The sequence below is a fragment of the Balaenoptera acutorostrata genome, chromosome 2 (assembly GCF_949987535.1).
Source record: "Balaenoptera acutorostrata chromosome 2, mBalAcu1.1, whole genome shotgun sequence".
NCBI lineage: Eukaryota > Metazoa > Chordata > Mammalia > Artiodactyla > Balaenopteridae > Balaenoptera > Balaenoptera acutorostrata.
In genome coordinates this window covers 161,938,412-161,950,134 of record NC_080065.1, presented here as the reverse complement: position 1 = coordinate 161,950,134, position 11,723 = coordinate 161,938,412, and the positions used below count along the sequence as shown (strand labels likewise).

The following is an 11,723-nucleotide window of genomic DNA, read 5'->3' as shown; positions in this document are numbered from 1 at the left end:
GCCTCCAAAGTAGGACGCCCACTTTCGTTGGCAGATGCTCCTCTCACTCCTACCCGGAAACCAATCACTCGCGTTCTGGTGGAGAGTGACGGAGACAATGGGAATTCTCGTTGCGTCATCTGCCCGCCCCGAGCGCCGGGAGGCGGTGCAGGGGGCGGGGTACGGGTTGCGGGGTTAGGTGCCTTATGGAGTGAGGAGCGGGCAGAGGAGGCGGTGGCTCGGCTCCGCGTTCAGCCAGGCACCTCGAGGCCCTTTCCCCCTACCAGGTCCCCAGAAGCAGGGATCCCGGCCCTCCCTGCAGCTGCCGGGCTCTCCTGCGCGTGCAGCCCCGCGAGTCTGCGTGATGCCGGCGGCTGCCCCTTTCCCCTGTCAGCGCGATGCCTGTGGCGACGGCGGCGGCGGCTCCCGGCTCCTCGAGGCCCCGGCCGTAACCGCCACCCCGAGCCCGGTCGGGTGGTTGGGGCCGTTGGACGTTAGTTTTCGCAGCCTTCCCCTCCCCCCCTCGCTGAGGCGGCGGGGGTGCGCGTTGCGCAGGGGGAGCCGAGAGACTCCTCCCCCTCCACGATCCCCCCGCCCCTCCCCCTTACACGCTCGCACGCACTAGCGCGCCGGCTCCCACACGCTCGCGCGCCTCCCGCTCCGCGCCTCGGTGTTGGCCGGCATCGTCCAGGGCCCGCGGAGCCAACATGTGCACTGCCTCCTCCTCTTCCAGTTCCTCTCAGACTCCTCATCCCCCGCCGCAGAGGATGCGGCGCAGCGCCGCGGGTTCCCCGCCCGCCACTGCTGCCGCCGGGAGCGGGAACGGTGCGGGCGGCGGTGGCAGCGGCGGCCGCGGTGGCAGAGGCGGCGGCGGCGGCGGCGGCGGCGGCGGCGGCGGCGTGAACTGCGCCCCGGTTGCGGGAGCCGGCCGGCTGCTGCAGCCCATCCGCGCCACGGTGCCCTACCAGCTCCTGCGGGGCAGCCAACACAGTCCCACGCGCCCGCCCGCCGCCGCCGCGTCGCTGGGCACACTCCCGGGGCCCGGCGCGGCTCGCGGCCCCAGCCTGCCCAGCCCGACGCCGCCGCCGACCGCGGCCCCAACCGAGCAGGCGCCGCGGGCCAAGGGCCACCCGAGACGGTCCCCAGAGAGCCACCGGAGGAGCAACTCACCTGAGCGCCGGAGCCCCGGCTCGCCCGTGTGCAGAGGTAGCGAGCCCAACCCTTGCGTCCTCCCGGGCTGCGTCTCCCCGACGGTGCCCTCCGTGGAAACTTCAGCCTCTCCGGGCTTCTCTTTGCTAGTGCATTATCGAAGGTATGAAAGTGGCTTTGGGAACCTCACCCCCCTGCGGTCGCTGCGGGGCTTGGATGAGCGAACTGCGGAGCAACTTTTATTTGACCCTCCTGCCGCCCCTCAGCTTTTATCTTCCATCATTCGCCTGGATCGAAAGGTTTTTCAGTTTAAGAGCTGATTAGCTCACTCATGTGTTTGCTGTTTGTAGTGGGGGAAGGAGGAGCTGGGCGAAACACTTAAAAACAACACGCACACAAACTCTCCGGCAACAGGTAAGGTGGTGGTTGTAATCTCTACAGCCTCTTTGTGCTTTCCTACAAAGTTCCTATAAAGTGTCTGTGCCTATCGGGATAATTTTTGTTTTCTTTTTTGGGGGTGGGGAGGTGGAGGCACCAGTTATGATGTAAGGATATCCTGTTGGGTGTGTAGAGGGGACAGTTTTGGATGTGCAATTGAAGTGTACAGTGTTTGGTTTGGCTTTTTTTTTTTGGGGGGGGGCTCCCTCTTTTCTCTATATAGTCACATCCATCACGGCGGTACTGCACTGGAAACAGTTTATGCCCAACTCAAGACTTTCATGGTAAATTTCTAAGGACCTATTTGTGGAGTGTGCTCCCCTTTTCCCTTCTATTCGTTTTTCTTAGGTGTCAAAGGTAATGGTGAGCTGGTGGATGCTGTCGGCTTCCCTTAATGTTTTGTGTTTTGGTGTGGTTTGGTTTATGTTTAGGGACACGGTGAATGATCTAGTTTAGTCCTGGGGGAGAAGAGGAAGTTTAGCCAAAACAGGGATGTAAAGCTCCTAAGGGAGGGAGGAGGAGCTCATGTTATTAGATGCCACGCTAGGGCTACAGATGCTGCTGCTGCGTTGTGCAGAGAACCGATCATACCGAGGGGGAAACTCTCTGCTTGGAAGGGAATCACTGTGGAGCCTGTGCAATGTTTATGGGGTATGTGCAATTTTTTTAATGGAGTTTTCTTGATGAAGGTCTTAGACTTGGAGAAAGTGATTGTGTTAAGATAGATTGCAGTTTTGGTGTTTTGTGTTAATATTTCTGACGTGTAATTAGCATGTTGCTAAGGCCCTTGTTTTCAGACCACCTGATGGTGAGGCAGGGTAGGATGTAGTGCAGTGGTATGTGTCCAGGAGCACCGAGAAATGCATCCTGTAATCAGTATGCACCGGAAGGCATTTGCTCCCCCACTCCTCCCCCAGGTCCAGCCCGCTGCAGAAACTGACATCCTCCAGCAAATCCTGAATGAATGAATGAAAACGTGATCGCCCTAATAATGACCACAACTGAACACACATCTTTGGCTGTATTTTATAGAAAAGGCCACCGTTTTCTAACAGATTAATGCCATATGCAACTCCTTTGCACATTTTCTAGAACTGTATGAAATGAGAGGTAACAGAATGAAAAGAAGGCAGCAGTTACATAAATTTTTGAGTGATTTAGTTTCAACAGTACATAGATTGAGTTTTGGGATTTTCTTTTAGGGACTAATGTAAGAGCCATAATATAAGCACTGCAGAAAGACTGTGTTCAGAGGGTTTGCGGGCATAGTGAGTAGTTTCAGCAATTGCTGCAACAATATATTGCTCATCTAGTACCTCCTCCCCTTTGTTGATAAACACATCTTACAACAGATTGTAGTACAACTTGTTTTTCTGCATCCTTCAGAAGTCTTAATTGCTTAGGAATTACAAGGTCCATCATCAAGTAGTTTTAATGAAATTTGTGACCAGGCTTAAACCGTCCTCTTTGTTGTAGTATGTCACATCTGAGTTGAATGCAATTTTAACGCAATCATGAGGAAAACACTTCTCTGAATCTGGTTGTTCAGGAGACAGATTTGCATCAGAGAACTTGTATTGGGAATAGAAGAGGCCTTTCTGCTGTTTTTAACACCAGGTGGTTTTGTCAGTTTCTTCCATTGAAATGATTTTGAATGTAGGCTCTTCTGCCCCCGGTTCCCTGATGATATTACCTTTCTGTTACTTCTCCACATCCCACCTTGCTCCTCTCTACCTAAGTTAAAACGATACAACTAATCTATTCTTTTTACTTATCTATTTAAAATTCATGCTATGAACAGTTGAACAATTTTTCAAACAATTATCTACTCAGTTTCTTTTGAATTCTGCAAGGTTCTGACTTCAGTGGATTGTAGCCTCCACAGGTCAAGGCTCCTGTCGCTGCTGCAGACACTGACGTCACTATACTGCATGAATGAAAAACAACAACGTGCTCCATTTCTGGCTCTCCCCCTCCTTCCTTTTCTGCACACTCCGTGTGTGTGTGTGTGTTTAAGATGGTATTACGCTGCATTTGAAACTACATTTAAAACTGTTAAATTAGGTAGGTGTTGGCTCAGGGATATGTGTTTAGTATAGAAGCATATTGCTTACAAAAAGCTTCAAGTGCTATGAGCATTTGGACTAGAGGTGACATAACAGCATTCGGTATTTTTTTTATCTGGACTGGTGGTTATGGAAGAAAATACAGAAGATGTAAACAATTTTCTTTGTAATTGCTTTACCAAGAAGAAGTTATGAGACAGTGTAATTTCTGAACATGTTAGATCATTATTATCTCCCTCTGAAACATTCTTAATATGCACATTTATAGGGTTAAGTCTAGAATAATAAAGAAATGATACTCAGATTGTTTCACAAGGCTGAGGAAAAGCTGAATTATGTAAATAGGCACAATTTTAATATGATATTTATAAAATCTAGCAAGAAGATGGTAATTTTCTTTATTTTTGTAGCACAGTTTTAGATAATTTCAATGGGTATCATAATAGAAGATACATAAATCTCCAAACACCTTGCTCTGTATAGAGAACATGGAGTTTTAAAAATTGAAATTATCTTGTTTATGCATATGATCATATTTTTGTTTGCATTTTTAAATTTTTCTTTTCTATTTTTAAAACTTCAGAGTTTCTTATTTATATTCATTTCTTCTGCCTTTAGCAAAATGTCACCCTCCCCCTTGTTCAGTTCTGAAGGTTCTCGAAGTGGTGAATGACAAGCTACTGAATGCATCCTCAGGCTCCCTGTGATGTGTTTTTAATAGATGTAAAATCATGAAGTATTATGCAAATAGTTATTGTTTTGTAATGGTAATATATAAGTCTACCTTTGAGATAAATAGAACAACCCAAATGAGAATATAGCAGGATGTTGTGTTAAAATGAATGATCTTTAAGCTAAAATCATGAGTAACAATGAAAATATAATAAAGTTGCTTCTTTCTGAAAACTTCATAAAGCAAAACCTATGAATTCAAAAACAGAACAAATACAATTTTATTGTGCTAGACAGTAAATAGCAATTGCAGGTGCTTTTGTGTTTGTTTGTAAGGATTGAGCATGGAGATGAATTATAAATTCTGAAAGATATAAAAACCGTTGCGTTAGAGCACTCGATGTAGAATACCGCTTATTTTTAAGTGTACCAAACCTAATAACAAAAACATGGAAGAGCTTGTAATTTATATAGTTCCTGCTATGGAAAATAGCATGTGTTGATTCCTGATTTAACATGCCTAGTATCACTAACTCTAGAGTGAAATTTGATAAGAATTTTTCATGAGTACCTTGAGAGCCTTATTGTTTTATACATTAAGAAGTTATGATTATATTTTAAAAGAAAATACAAAGCCAGCTAGCATATAATGCTGAATGACTGCCTGCAGTGTGTGTGCATGTATGTGTGTGTGTGTGTGTGTGTCTGTGTTTTGATCAAATAATTTGCTTGCAGTTTTTTATTTTTCATTAAATTTTCCCTCAAGTCCTTTTTACTGCTATGCTCAGTTTGTGGACTTCCAACATTTTAAATTACTTTTTTTCTCTCTTTTTAAAGATACTCAGACATTCTCTTATAGAGTTATTTCTCAGGCCGATATTGTTGAAAATTAAGGTCCTCCTCTTGTCCCCCCCCCCCCCGTTTTAAAAATAGTTTTCCTTGAGTGCTTAGAGTTAACTTGTTTCAAAGCTTTCTTATACTAGACTGAAAACAGTTAAAGCTTTGACTGTTTTTCCTAAAGAGACAGGTTTCAGATACTGATTTTTGGGAAAGGTTTTCAGCCTTTGAGAACTACACTAAGTATCAGCAGCGTTCATTAACTAAATTTTCCCATTATTTATGGTACGTAAAATTTCTCCATCAGTGGGTCAATAGCAAAACAGATACGTGAATTTATAGAAGTTTTTTTTCTTAAACTGTTTTATGTTCAAAGATTATATTCCTTTCAAATAACTATTATTCTAAGCATATTGAATATGTATACCTAGGGTGTAGAAAAGCACCTTGGTCAGTTTAACTGTATGTAAATTCGTGTATATATATTGAGCTGAAAATTCTTTCATTATTTACAGTACTTTTTACAGAAGGACGTTTCATTCACTGCAATGTATGTTGCTTCAAGGATTTAATGCAAATTAGGATTTATACATTGGGGAAGTGTTGAAGGGTAATGGTATCCTTGTGATTTTTATTTGTGATAATGTGGACTAAATGTGAATAAGAAAACAAAGGAGTAATTGGGCTCCATGGCAATGAATAACAATGGAAATAAAGGGCAGTGTTCAACAAATGGCGAGTAGGAGAGGATTTTTCTTAAATCTGAAATTTAACACATTGCTAAAAGCCTGGCCTGTTTTATCAAAGCTTCCACATATAGCTAATAATCTGCCAAGAAGTATATACTAATGACTTTGTTATTCTTTATTTTAGTTTAGTCTTTTCTCCAGAGTTTAAATCCCCAGACACCACCACGATAGGCTTTTTCACAGCACCTGTCCTGGGTCTGTGCCTGGCACTGTTGTTTTTTGTCTTCAATATATAATTTTGTTCTCTCATTAAATGTCAAAGAAACCAAATCACTGATGCTGTTTCTGTCCTATATTCTATTTATTTTAACAAGAGGTTGAGCTTCTCTGATGCTGGTCTCTAACTGGGTTTGCCAACAGTCAGTGGAGGAAAGAGAGAACACTGCTCACCTATTGATGTGAAAAACCTGAGTGAGAAGCTGATGGAAGAGCCAGGAGCCAATCTCTTTCCCTTTCTGCCTCTCATCTGAACCCTAGAACTGACCATGACTCCATGGATCATCCAGTTGATTCTAGAAGGATAATACTTGTGCTTGTTCTGCAAAACAAATTATGATGGATTTATAGAAATTCTAAAGAAAACAGGATTATACTGAATTATGAACAAATTGTGGAAAAATACTTTCCTAGTATTCCATTTTTGTAGGAACAAACATGGCAGATCCCTTTAAGCAGTGTTGTTTACCTCAGGTGAATGTTATTGTGGCAGCTTGCAGGACGAGGCAAGTTCATGAATACCTGAATAACCTCCCCAATATTACGTTGTATCTCTAATTGTTGTAGGTACAAAGGAAGAAAACATCTGAGTGCTTTGCTATATATAAGGCAATATATACTTTCATTCATCAAGAAAGTGGATTTCAAATCATATCTTCCGATTCCAGATACAGCGTTCATTCCACAGGATTATCCTATTTCTCCTAATTAAAAAGAGACTGATATTGGTCATCAGCTGTGATTTCTGAGCTCTAAGAATTACTGAAGAGTAGGTTTTCTATTGGTTCCACAGCACTATTACACTGTGCTGGGGTATGCTTTGACATTTTCAGAATGTCTAAAAATGTGTCAGAGAGAGAGAGGGAGAGAGACAGAGAGGAGGGTATGAGCAACAGTGTGTGTGAGAGAAATCCTGGTTCCTGAGGGGTCAAGGATATGGACTTGGTTGTATGTGGCCCTGTGTACTTCTAGAATCTGTGCTGTTCTTGAATCGTATTATAGTGAGGAGTATGTTTCTCCATGATTATTAAAAGTTAGTTATACATGGTGGTAAACTGGTAAATGCTTCAGGAATGACTAAGCAGAGATTCTGGTCTCAAGTGATTGTCCTGGCAACTGGTACTAGGTTAATTTAGCCCCACCAAGAGCTAATAGTTATCACTGCAATTTGTGGGTTTGAACTCTGTATATTTGTAACTTAATGCAGTGCAACTATGGTGCACCTTAATAATGGCTCACCAAAAATAAGGATGAGTTAAAGAAACTAGTGAGATCCATTATTGTGTGGGAAGTTTGACATCCAAAATTGTCTTCCAAGTTATTAGAATTCAGAAATCCATCAAACTTTTGGATGTTGCATAACAAGAAGGCAAAAACTGCTAAAACTTGCTGCTTGGTGTCTAAAGATAAAATACCTATCAACTACTGACAGTAATATCCCCTTATTTAGCCAGTATGGCCACAGGGTGAACTTCCGTTAGTAGTCCCTATAGCTAATTGTAACTTTTATATTACTAAAAGATCAATTATTTAGGTAAACATTTTCTAACATTATTATACAGTTGTTTTCTTGAGCAGAACAAACAAGATATGAGTGAACTCTTTGTGGCTTAATTAGCTTTGTTAATACCGATGATATACCTAATAAAATGATTGCTGTTGATACTCTTGAATATAGGATTGAATGAGCACTGACTGACAACTAGAGTTGCCCTGTAACTGATTCTATACATTTGCTTTGGGGATTGTCTTATTTCTGGTAAAGGTGGAATGAAGCAGTGAGTGGCTACATTTATTCCTTAATGGAATAACCTGGCTTTTTTCTCTAGAATTAATTATCAAGTTAAAGACCGAAGAAATGATTTTCCAAATGGTTCCATAAAAGAGGCTTAGAAACAGAAAGGTATACTGAAAAATATTAGATTTGGAGTCAAGAGACTTGGGTTCTGTTTGCACTTCTAACATTTGACTTATAGTAAGTTCTTAACTCTTTGCATCCTATTTTCTCTATCTTTAAAATGATATAGGTGGGCTTTTTAAGAGTTTGGTTGGGTAGGGGAAAGATTCCGCTGTGGAAAGGAAAAGTAAGTTTATTAAAGGAAAAGTAAGTTTATTATTTACTGAGGTATAACTGACAAATAAAAGTTCTGTATATTTTAAGGTATACAGTGTGATGATTCGGTACACATTTACAATGTGAGATGATTACCACAATCAAGATAATTAACATATCCATCACCTCACATAGATGCCTTTTTTTTTTTTTTGATGTGTGATGAGAACACTTAAGATGTATTCTTAGCAAATTCCAAGTATACAATACAGTATTATCGACTGTAGTCACCATCTGTACATTAGATTCCCAGAACTTACTCCTAACTGAAAGTTTGTACCCTTTGACCTCCCCACTTTTCCCACTTGCCAGTCCCTGGCAACCATCATTCTACTCTCTGCTTCTATGAGTTAGACTTTTTTAGATTATGCACATAAGTGAGATCATATTTGTTTTTGTTTTTCCCTGTGTATTTGTTTTTCTGTCTGGCTTATTTCACTCAGCAAAATGTTCTCCAGGTTCATCTATGTTGTTATGAATGGCAGGATTTCCTTCTTGAAAAGACTGTATAATATTCCATTTTATATGTATACCACATTTTCTTTATCCATTCCTCCGTGAGTGGACACATAGGTTCTCCACATCTTAGCTATCGTGGATAATGCTGCAAAGAACATGGGAGGGCAGATATCTTTTCAAGATACTGATTTTACTTCCTGTGGGTATATACTCAGAAGTGAGATTGCTGGATCATATGATAGGTCTATTTTTAAGTTTTTGAGGAACCTCCATACTGTTTTCCATTCCCACCAATTTATATTCCCACCAATGTTATACAAGGGTTCTCTTTTCTCCACATCCTCACCAACACTTCTTATTTTCTTGTCTTTTTGACAATAGCCATTCTAACAAGTGTGAGGTGGTACCTCATTGTGGTTTTAATTTGCATTTCACTGGTGATTAGTGATGTTGAGCACTTTTTCGTGTACCCTCGTTAGCCATTTATATGTCATCTATGGAAAATGTCTATTGAGATCCTTTACCTATTTCTTAATAAGGTTATTTGTGTTTTTTGCTATTGAGTTATATGAATTCCATATATATTTTGGACATAGCAAATGTATATATCCAAAAAACCATACGCTTATCAGATGTATGGTTTGCAGATATTTTCTCCCATTCCATAACTTGCCTTTTTATTTTGTTGATTGTTTCCTTTACTGTGCAGAAGCTTTTTAGTTGCTTGTTTATTTTTGCTTTTGTTGCTTGTGTTTTTGGTATCATATCCAAAATATCATTGACAAGACTGATGTCAAGGAGCTTTTTCCCTATGTTTTCTTCTAGGAGTTTTATAGTTCCAGGTCTTAAATTTAAGTCTTTAATCCATTTCAAGTTAACTTTGTGCATGATGTAAGGTAAGGGTCCAGTTTCATTCTTTTGCATGTGGATATCCAGTTTTCCCAGCACCATGTATAGAAGAGACTGTCCTTTTCCCATTGTATATTCTTGGCACCCTTGTCAAAGATTAGTTGACCATATATGCGTGGATTTATTTCTGGGTCCTCTGTTCCATTGGTCTATGTGTCTGTTTCTATTGCCAGTACCATATTGTTTCTATAGCATTGTGTAGACTAGATGATTCTTAGTAAAATTAGTTATTTACTGAGCTTTTATGTCAGCAACTAGTCTTCACCGGAACTCAATATAGAACACTTTTATAATTTCTCTTTCTCTCTTGAGAACTTAAGTAATCTGCCCAAGATCAGGTGGCATGCACAGAAGGCCCAAAGGGCCGTGTAACTCTCTACGTCCCGACCTCAGATCAGGTGAAACTTGCTTTTGGAACCCAATTAATTATGGGGCAGGAAAGCATGCACAATGGGTTATCCCATTGCTTATACAGTTAAGTCACAGAAAGGCCAAAATTAGCTTTGGTGGGGTGTGAAGAGAAAGCTAAATGGAACTCAACTCTAGGGTCCATAGAACTTAAAATAGCTGCAGGTATTCCCAGTGATTCAGGCCTCAGATATGTATATAAATATGTCATAGCACTTCAAAACCTTATTATGTCATTAGTAAGCCTTCCCCTTGGTCCTGAAAGTACTTACCACTTTGTTAAGACAGAGTTTAGATTTAATTTTTAAAATTGCCTTTCACATGAAATCGTAAAATCTGGGTAGAATGAGTCTTTTGCATTTTCCTATTTGATAAGGTAAGCTTTACATTTATAATAAAGCATCATAAGGCTCCATTCAACCATAACATTGTGATACATAATTTTACCATTCTTTGATAATTTAGCAGCATTCAAAATAGTATCTTTTTATATTTCACTCTCATGGCAAAGCAGCAAGGTGCAGTATCTTCTCAATTTATGCCTCCTTGGGCTCTTTTCCATTTTCTAGGCTTGCTGATGTGATGTATAATAGAAAAGATACTTCAATCTCCATTTTAACAATTTCTTTCAGGATGTTGTGGCGTTTTTCAGTGTCACTTGTGCTTACTCTAAGCCCTCTTTGATAGTCAGTGTGGACCATGAATCCTTTCATAAGTAACATTAGAAATGGTATTTTTATTGTTATTGTTATGATACTGAAAGTGTTATATAGAGTCTATGTGATGAAGTTTCTCATGACTTTTCTTGTGTAATTACTTTAGTAGTGAAATACATCAGTGTATAAGTTGGATTAATGAAGTAATATTTGTATCTTAGAAGATAACAAAAACTAGTAGAGCTCAGTTGCTCAGTTACCTTAAAGAACTTTGCTATACTTATGTAAACCTGTGAAATGATCTTCCCACGAATGTGGAAAAGGATCATAGTAAAATACAGATTTGTTTATATATTAGCTGGTAGTCTGTAAACAAATTATGATATTTTTGAGTGTTCTGTGACAGTGTCATCTTCTTTCTTCCAAAGTGTTTTGGAGGTACTCTGGTGCATCTCCCTGAAAAGAATCAACTGTCCTTTTCCTGCTTAAAGTCAGGTTATTTCATTTAAGTGTCTACTACTTACTAAACAGGGATTAGCAAACATTGCTAAATGCAGTTTCATTAGCATTGTAAATTAGGGAGTTAGACTGTGCTCAGAAATCAGGTTTTGGAAAAAAGCTACAATATTCTGCAACATTTTGATCCGATAGCTTTAAAAAACTTATTTTAAAATTCTGTTCTTTCTTTGCATATTGAAGTGACCTGTTATTGAAAAACAGCTGGTCAGTTGATTGCATTTGCCCACTCCTTGTCTTTTTGGTTAACACATGGCCAAAGATGAGCGTAGCTTTAATGTAATTTCAGTGATAACTGTTCATTCAAGAAATTTTTGTTTTCAGGTATTGTAGTTGTTGGCAGTATGTTGATGAGTAAAACGAATGCATTTTCTCCCCGTTTTACATAATAAATATTTATTGAGTCCCCGCTATGTCTGAGGAGCTCTGTTTAACCCTCCCAGAATACGCATTCTAGGTGCAATTGGGGTGCTCACATTCATTTTTCTCAACAAGGTCAAGTCATTTAAAATCTGCCAAGAATTTGACCCACTATTTTCTCTGAGGTTTGGACTTC

General features: G+C 40.5%; 1 long non-coding RNA gene across 4 annotated transcripts in view; it reads left to right on the top strand.

Moving 5' to 3' along the window:
* Positions 1 to 1,097: 1,097 nt before the first annotated feature.
* LOC130707383 (uncharacterized) overlaps positions 1,098 to 11,723 on the top strand; it is an 83,672-nt gene continuing 73,046 nt past the window's right edge. Inside the window, exons 1-2 of one of the 4 annotated variants that reach the window (XR_009007277.1) lie at positions 1,105 to 1,185; positions 1,479 to 1,542. This is a non-coding gene — a long non-coding RNA (uncharacterized LOC130707383). Of the gene's footprint in view, positions 1,292 to 1,420; positions 1,543 to 2,114; positions 2,218 to 11,723 lie in introns of those variants that run through there. The other 3 variants (XR_009007275.1, XR_009007276.1, XR_009007278.1) reach the window with 3 other exon arrangements.